Source organism: Myodes glareolus, chromosome 2, assembly GCF_982192425.1.
Source record: "Myodes glareolus chromosome 2, mMyoGla1.1, whole genome shotgun sequence".
NCBI classification, from domain to species: Eukaryota; Metazoa; Chordata; class Mammalia; order Rodentia; family Cricetidae; genus Myodes; species Myodes glareolus.
Genome location: NC_142027.1, coordinates 35,782,839 through 35,790,962, shown reverse-complemented (window position 1 = coordinate 35,790,962; position 8,124 = coordinate 35,782,839). Strand labels below are relative to the sequence as shown.

At 43.3% G+C, this 8,124-nt stretch overlaps 1 pseudogene; it reads left to right on the top strand.

The window, feature by feature from the left end:
• The first annotated feature begins 1,550 nt into the window (after positions 1 to 1,550).
• Positions 1,551 to 1,740, top strand: LOC148122924 (Nuclear RNase P; annotated as a pseudogene).
• Positions 1,741 to 8,124: the final 6,384 nt, after the last annotated feature.

The window sequence follows — 8,124 nt, the reverse complement described above, 5'->3', positions numbered from 1 at the left end:
AAAGCAGCTTCTTATTCATTAACCAATAAAAGTAACACACATATAAAAGGACTTCCCACATCACATCTCCATTCTCAGAGGGATAAATATTGGAATAGATTAGACCCAAACCCAGGAGAGCAAATCCTGTCCTGTACTTCATTCAGGTCACACCAGAGTATGACTGTTTAAAGAAGACTCAAGCAACATTTTTGTGCATACTTGTGCTCCTGAGTCTTAATTTGTATCTGGCCTTTATTGATCTGGGAGGGCTTGACTCCAGCTATGGATCTGGAATGTTGGGAGCCACCTGGAGGCACAGGTAGTCCTGCAGTTTGGAGGTAGCCACGTGGGGCTGAGCAACCCTGCCTGCACCCTTGCCTGCACATGCTCAGACCAGCAGAATGGCATTAACCAATCAGGACAGCGTTCAAGCTGCTCCACCGTTTAAAAGCAGATGCCTCGGGACCCTACTTCCTCTCTCTAAGCTTTCTCTCGTCCCTGCTCTATCTTCCCTTCCCCCAATTTTCCTCAAGGGAATGCTCCAAATAAAGATGTGACCAGAGAAGGAATTCTCGTTTTTGGTGGCGTTCATTCCTGCGGGACAGGATGGCCCCCCGCAACTGGTGCTCGAAACTCCGGGACGCTGAGGGACCCTGACAACTACGCCGGGGGACCCTGAGAAAGCCCGGGAGAAAAAGCCAAGATCAGACACCAGCACAGAGAGCCTTGAATTTCAGAACTCTGAGAACATGGAGCGGTGAGTGACGTCGGTTAAAATCCCCAGAAAGGGGAGGAAAAGAAATGTAAAAAGGAATTTCAAAGGATAGGCCTAAATAGAAAAAGAAAATACAAAAAAAAATCAAAGTTAAGGTATCTGAAAGAAGGTACAGAAAGCAACGGGGAAGAAAAATCCCTTAAGTTCAGTGCAGGTGGAGCTGAGAAAAAGCGAGGTTTACGGTTGGGAGATCCGCGGCTTCCTCCGTGCGTACTCGCTGATAGAGACTGGAGGCAACAGTCTCGTAGGGAGGCAAACTTGATCACTGCCTTCCCTGTTCTTAAAGAGCCACAGAGCTTTTGGAGGTGATTTTCGCCTAATTTTGATAAGAGAGCTCAGTCTCTGGCTCTCACGTACAAAAAACTTTAATTTTTTGACTGAGAAAGACAAGCTGCTTGATCGTGCTGAGAGTGCTGGCGGCAGCCGGCCCGCCTTTGAGCGGTAATGCCTGATTAAAAACACGGAAGTGGGCCAGGCACGGTGGTGCACACCTGTAATCCCAGCTACTCAGGAGGGAGACGCAAAATTGCACTCTCCAGTGCTAGCTCGTTCGGGAGGCATGGCCATGCTAACCAGTTGCTGGCGGGAAATTTGCTGGAGTCCTCAGAGGCTTGCGAATAGCCAGGTCGCGGGCAGGCTAAAGTCCGTGTGTCATCAGAGGCTATATGTCCCGGCCTTCTGGCGGGGCTATGGTTTTTGGAGGACTTTTTCAGCACCTGAGCGGACTCGCCTGACTGAGGCGGAAGCTGCGTGGTGAGCAGCGGCGCCATAGAAAGCAGAGAGGAGCTGAATCGGCTCTGCGGAAAAACTGTGTTTCCATAGCAACATGGGCGAGCGGGGAGGTGAGTTCCCAGAGAACGGGGCTCTGCGCGCGGGCGGACCGGGCAGGAGAAGCCCCTCCACGGGTGGGCGGATGCCCCCCCTCGCCGGAGCTTGGAAAAGGCTCACAGCCGGCGGTGCGAGTTCATTGCCTGAGGTGAAACGGCGAGCCCGCGCACGGCCCGGGGCGGAGCCATGCCTTTGGGCCATGCGGAGCGCGCCATTATGGGCTTCAGAGGCGGAGCTGTGGCAGCCGCCGCTGTCCGCTGCTGCCGCCCTCAGTCAAGGTCGCCAAGAATTCAGTCAGATAAAAACATTTGTCGCCAAAAATTCAGTCAGATAAAAACATTTATCCCCCCAAACATCGCCCCTTTGTCAGCAGGAAGTAGCCAGATGATCGACGTCCATTCTCCCTCAAAGAACTGGTCCTAATTATCATAATAAAGGCGCGTCAACCTGGTTATCATTACCTATTGCCCCTGGCAACGGATGAAATAAACAATGTTACCTAGAGGTTTTTCCATCTAAATAGGGGAGCTGGAGAGATGGCTCAGCGGTTAAGGGCATTGCCTGCTCTTCCAAAGGTTATGAGTTCAATTCCCAATGACAACTGCTTTGGTTTTTAAACAATAGAGGGGGACTACACTACCAGTGACAGCTTCCCCCAGAGAAAGGATTTCTCTTGCATTCTATACATTTAATTTTTAATTCAAAATTTTGCTGGTACAGGCAAACAAGATTTGCTTTTTGAAGCAGAGACCTACAGATCTCTAAGTTCAAAACCAGCCTACTTCCAGTACTGATTGTGCTGAATTTTTACACTGAGAGTTTTTAATACTCTTAAATGTTAATTTGGGAGGAGAGTTTTGTTTATGTTTTTCTAGGAATGCTGACATACATCTGGATGCCAGCGAGACCGACCAGAGAGATAAAGAAGACGACCCAGTGGATGCTGAGTGTCCTGCTGTGGAAGATTCGTGCGGAGGCAGCAGAGATGACCTTCTGGGCGGTGCCAAGAGCAGCTGTTTCACACCATCGACTTGAGCAACACCCTGTGCAACCTCTTATCTCTTACTCTATTTTGCCTTTTCCTTCCTTAGGAATGGGTGGGAGCAGAGATATCCTTGGCATGCTGCGTCTAGGTGGGGACCAGATTGGAAAATAGTTTTGCCTTATTGCTCTTAAAGACAATAATTAGGGGGAGATGTTGGGAGCCACCTGGAGGCACAGGTAGTCCTGCAGTTTGGAGGTAGCCACGTGGGGCTGAGCAACCCTGCCTGCACCCTTGCCTGCACATGCTCAGACCAGCAGAATGGCATTAACCAATCAGGACAGCGTTCAAGCTGCTCCACCGTTTAAAAGCAGATGCCTCGGGACCCTACTTCCTCTCTCTAAGCTTTCTCTCGTCCCTGCTCTATCTTCCCTTCCCCCAATTTTCCTCAAGGGAATGCTCCAAATAAAGATGTGACCAGAGAAGGAATTCTCGTTTTTGGTGGCGTTCATTCCTGCGGGACAGGATGGCCCCCCGCACTGGAAGATAGTAAAAATGGAAGATATAGACTTTGAAAGAATGACAGATTCGATTTGATAACTGACTCATTGGAGGATGTTAGCATTTCCTTAGGCAATGTGGCATTAATCTTTCAGACAACAGTAGAAATGGCTCATCAACAACAAGGGAGAGGCTAGTGCACTGAGCTGCCACTAGAGGTAAAACCATTACCTATACTGTCATAAGAGATTTATCAGGTGTGCTGGGGAAAGACAGTGTATTATAATTTCCTCATACCCATAAATAGCAAAAGTAGTGATAATAAAATATAGATAAAATATCCTGAACCTGGAACCTCTGTGGGTCCAAGCATGAGTCTGGGACCTCTGAGGGGGTAAGCCTGAACCAGGTCCTCTGCAGTATTGGGTGCACCTGAGCCTGGAAACTCTGAGGCAGGAGACTGGAGCAAGAAACCTTTGCAGGTCGAACTCCAAGCCAGGGACTTCTGCAGGAGGGGATCCAGACCAGGATTTACAGAAACAGGTCAAAGCCAATAACCTAGGCCAAAGTAGACCTGAGGAAAGGAACTCCACCTTGGGCAACAAATTACACAGGAGTAGGACTGAACCAGCTACCTAGGACAGAGAGGGCCTGAGGAAGTAATCTCCACCAGGAACAGAAGCCAGGATCAAATCCAGTCCAGGGAGCAAACCCAATCCTGGGACACTGGCAGATCAAGACTGAGCCAGCAACCTGACTCAGAATCAGTGATCTCCACCTGAACAGGAGTGAGGATGAACCAGCTACCTAGGACAGAGAAGGCCTGAGGAAGCAAGCTCCACCGGGAGCAGAAGCCAGGAACAAATCCAGTCCTGGGAGCCAAGCCAGTCCTAGGACGCTGGTGGATCAGGACTGAGCAAGCGACCAGATCCAGAGTCAAAGATCTCCACCGAACAGGTCCAACTCCAAGCCAAGGACTTCTGCAGACCAGATCAGGATTTACAAAAACAGGACAAAGCTGGCAACCTAAACCAAAGTAGACCTGAGATAGCAAACTCCAAGGAAGCAGAGCTCCACAGAAGCACTGAACTATCTCCAGGAACACAGAGTAACCAACAGGGTAACTAGAACTGTGGCATTGACTGTACAATGAGGAACAATCATCTGAGCTTTGGATTCACTGGCACCTAGAAGATTATTCAACAGAATCTCAGCCAGCCCCAACCACACCTATTAGAGGAAAAGATGAATAGAAAAGATAAGAAAAAACATAACATCCCTCGCAGTACTGATTTCGTCTTTCATGTTCCTCCTCCTTCCGCTCCCCCTCCGGACCTCGGGGGGGCTCAATCCATTGCTCCAATGTGGGCCTCCGACTGCATAGCCGTCCTTCGCCAGAGGAAGGATCTATGGTGATAAGCAAAATATACATCAGTATGGTCATGGGCCACGGCCGATTCAGGCACCCTCTCCTCTGTCCAGAGAGCACTGATACAAGGGAACGGATCTGATGAGAATTTACCAGGGCCAGTCGGACTGGGACTGAACGAGGACGTGATCTAGCCAGATTCTCGGAATTTGGCCGGATTCTCTGACTGTGGCTGGCCCGGGGTCTTTCTGAAAAGCCATTGGCAATGTCACTGGGACCTGTTTCCTCTGCATATGCTGGATTTTGGGGATCCAGTCTGTTTGGACGCTCGCCTTCCTGGACCTGGAGGGAAGGGGAGGGAGCTGGAGCTTCCCACAGGGCAGGAAACCCTGACTGCCCTGGGGGACGGAGGGGAAGGAGGGGGGGAGTGGGGGGAGTAGGAGGGTGTTGGGAGGGGGGGCGGAAATGGAAACTTTTATAATTTAATAAAATTTACTAAAAAAAAAAAAAAAAAAAAAAAAAAAAACATAACACAACACCAGTAAAACCTAAAGACCCTACAACAGTAAGACCTGAACAACTAAATAGGGATGAAGCAGAAGAAAATTACCTAAAAAAAATAATTTCAAGGAAATGAAACTCTTGCAGAGAAAATGAGAATTGAAACTCTTAAAGAGTAAATGAGAAATTCCCTTAAAGAAATGGAGAAAGGGACAGAAAAAATTGGAAGACATCAACAAATCAGTTAAAAAAAAAAACCCAAGAAAAAGAAATCAAACATATGAAAGAAATTATTCAGGACTTGAAAACTGAAATAGACACAATAAAGAAAACACAAGATGAGGCAATTATAGAAAGAGAAATCATGAGAAAATGATCAGAAACTACAAATGCAAGGATGAACAGCAGAATACAAGAGATAAAAGAGAGAAATCTCAAGCGCTGAAGATACAATAGAGAAAATAGATTCATCAGTTAAAGAAAGCATTAAATCTAACAAAAGCTTAACCCAAAATATCCAGGAAATATGGGACACCATGAAAAGGCAAAATCTGAGAATAATAAGTATAAGACAAGGAGAAGTTCAACTCAAAAGCACAGAACATATATTTAACAAAATCATAGAAGAAAACTTTCCCAATCTAAAGAAAGATTTGCCTATGAAGATACAAGAAGCTTACAGAACACCAAATAGATTGGATCCAAAAAAAGTTCTATTGCCACATAATAATCAAAACACTAAACATACAGAGAAAAGAAAAAATATTAAGAGCTGCAAAGGAAAAAGGCCAAGTAACATATAAAGGTAGACCGATCAGAACTACACCTGACTTCTCATTGGAGGCAATGAAAGCCAGAAGGTTGTGGTCAAGCATTATTCAGACATTAAGAGACCACGGATGCCAGCCCAGACTAATGTACACAGAAAAACTTTCAATCACCATAGAAGGACAAAACAAGATATTCCATGACAAAACTATATTTCACCAATACCTAGCCACAAACCCAGCACAAAATACTAGAAGGAAAACTCCAACCCAAAGAAGTTGGCTACACCAACAAAAACACAGACAATTGATGGTCTCATAGCAGCAAATCCTAAAGAAGGGAAAAGCACACAAACATCATCAATAATAAAAACTAAATTAACAGGAGATAGGAATCACTGGTCATTGTTATCCCTTAATGTAAATGGACTCAACTCACCTATAAAAAGGCACAGGCTAACAGATTGGATATGAAAACAGAATCCATTCTTTTGCATACAAGAAACACATCTCAACCTCAAAGACAGACATCGTCTCAGAGTAAAGGGTTTTGGAAATGTTTTCAAATAAAATGGACCAAAGAAATAAGCAGGTGTAGCTATCCTAATCTTTAACAAAAAAGACTTCAAGCTAAAAATCAGTCAAAAGAGACAAAGAAGATCATTTCATATTTGTCACAGGAAAAATCCATCAAGAGGAAATCTCAATACTGAACATCTATGCCCCAAATACAAGGACATTCTCATATGTAAAAGAAACACTTCTAAAGCTTAAATCATACATTAAACCCCACACACTAATAGTGGGAGAGTTCAACACTCCAATCTCACCACTGGACAGTTCAGTCAGAAAAAAATGACCAGATAAATAAGAGAACTAACAGATGTTATGACTCAAATAGACTTAACAGACATCTATAAAATATTCCATCTGAATAGAAAAGAATATACCTTCTTCTCAGCACCTCATGGAACCTTCTCAAAAATTGACCCCATACTCAGTAACAAAACAAACCTCATCAAATATAAAAAAAATTGGAATAACCCAATGTACCTTATCAGATCACCATGGTTTCAAACTAGAAGTCAACAACAATAGTAATTCCAGAAAACCCACAAACACATGGAAATGAAACTATACTCAGCTGAAATATCAATGGGACAAAGAAGAAATAAAGGGAGAAATTAAAGACTTCCTAAAATTCAATTAAAATGACCACACAACATACCCAAATTTATGGGACACAATGAAATCAAAAAGCAGTGTTAAGAGGAAAGTTCATAGCACCAAACGCCTACATAAAGAAGCTGGAAAAATCCCACACTATTGAATTAACAGAATATTTGAAAACTGTAGAACAAAAAGAAGCAAACTCACTTAAGAGAACTAGACAGCAGGAATAATGAAATTGAGGGCTGGAATCAACAAAATAGAAACAAAGAAAACAATACAATGAATCAATGAGACAAAGAGTTGGTTTTTTTGAGAAAATCAACAAAACCGACAAACCTTTATCCAAACTAAAGACAGAGAGAGAATATCAAAATTAAAAAAAATCAGAAATGAAAGGGGGACATAACAACAAACATGAAGGAAATACAGAGAATCATCAGGTCATATTTCAAAAACTTGTATTCCACAATATTTGAAAACTTAAAGGAAATAGATAACTTTCTGGATAAATATCACTTATGAAAATTAAATCAAGACCAGATAAGCAAATTAAATAGACCTATAACTGCTGAAGAAATAGAAACAGTCATCAGGTCTCCCAAACAAACAAACAAACAAACAAAGTCCAGGACCAGATGGTTTCAGCTCAGAATTGTACAAGACTTTCAAAGAAGAACTAATACCAATACTCCTCAAATTATTCCACCCAATAGAAACAGAAGGAACATTGGCAAATTGTTTTTATGAGGCTACAATTACCCTGATACACAAATCATAGAAGACATTACTAAGAAAGAGAATTACAAACCAATCTTACTCATGAACACTGATGCAAAAATACTAAATAAAATACTGGCAAATCGAATCTAAAAACACATCAGAACCATCATCCACCATGATCAAGTCCGCTTCATCTGAGAGATGCAGAGATGGTATAACATACAAAAATCTTTCAACATAATCCACCATATAAACAAACTGAAGAATAAAAACCACATGATCATCTCATTAGATGCTGAAAAAGCTTTCAACAAAATATAATATCCCTTCATGATAAAGATCTTAGAGAGAGAAAAGATACAAGGAACATACCTAAACATAATAAAGGCAATATAAAGCAAGCCAACAGCCAACATCAAACTAAATGGAGAGAAACTCAAAGGAATCCCACAAAAAAATCAGGAACAAAACAAGGTTGTCCACTCTCTCCATATCTATTCAATATAGTTGTTGAGGTTCTAGCTAG